The following is a 1051-nucleotide window of genomic DNA, read 5'->3' as shown; positions in this document are numbered from 1 at the left end:
GGGTATTGTTCTTTCAGCGGGTCTTGCTTTTGGAGTGGACCTTGTTTCCATGCATCTTGTTGGCTCTCTGATAGGCCAAGCTGCCCGTGAAGCTGGTCACCTTTCAGAGCATCTGGCTTTAATGACAGATCATGTTTTTGGTTTGGATCTTGATGCTGTTTTGATAAACCTTGGTTCAGGGGATCCAAAGTGTGGGCTTGACCGTCTTTTCTTGGGGGATCAAGTTTCTGGGAAAGAGATTGTGATTGTAATGAATCTTGTTGCTTATAGGGATCAGGTTTTTGGAAAGGATCTTGTGTCTTGGATAAAGAATATGGTTTATCTGGTTCATCTTTCTGAGATGGATCTTGTTTCTTCAATGGTTCTTTTATAGACTGATCTTGTTTTTGGGAAGTAGATTGTGCCCGACATGAATCTTGCTTCTTAGACAAATCTTTCTGGGAAGAAGATTGAGATTGGAATGGATCTTGTGTCTGGGGAGTAGACTCTAAAAGTGGTGATTTTTGTATTCGGGATGGTTCTTTTTCCTTTGATGGTTCTTTCTTAGCATCTTGTTGATGGGAAGGAAATTGCTGTTGGGATGGATCTTGTTTCTTAGTAGGAGATTGTGTTTGATATGGATCTTTCTTAGTTGAGTATGGTTGCTGGAAAGGATCTTGAGTTTTAGTTGGGGACTTTGGCTGTGTTGTATCTTGTTTCTTGGAGGTATCATGTTTTTCAGAAGAAGACAATGGTAGTGTTGAATCTTGTTTCTTAGATGTGTCTTGTGGCTGGAAAGGATCTTTGGATGGGGATTGTGGCTGAGATGTATCTTGTTTCTGGGGAGTAGACTGTAGAAGTGGTGATTTTTGTATCAGGGAAGGTTCTTTTTCCTTTGATGGCTCTTTCTTAGGATCTTGTTGATGGGAAGGCAGTTGATGTTGGGATGATTCTTGTTTTTTGGTAGGAGATGGTGGTTGATATGGATCTTGTTTCTTACATGAGCCCTGTTGCAGGAAAGGATCTTGAGTTTTGGATGGGGACTGTGGCTGTGATATATCTTGTTTCTTCG

This window comes from Microcaecilia unicolor, chromosome 14 (assembly GCF_901765095.1).
Source record: "Microcaecilia unicolor chromosome 14, aMicUni1.1, whole genome shotgun sequence".
In the NCBI taxonomy this organism is placed as follows: Eukaryota; Metazoa; Chordata; class Amphibia; order Gymnophiona; family Siphonopidae; genus Microcaecilia; species Microcaecilia unicolor.
Note: the sequence above shows the minus strand (reverse complement) of the source record.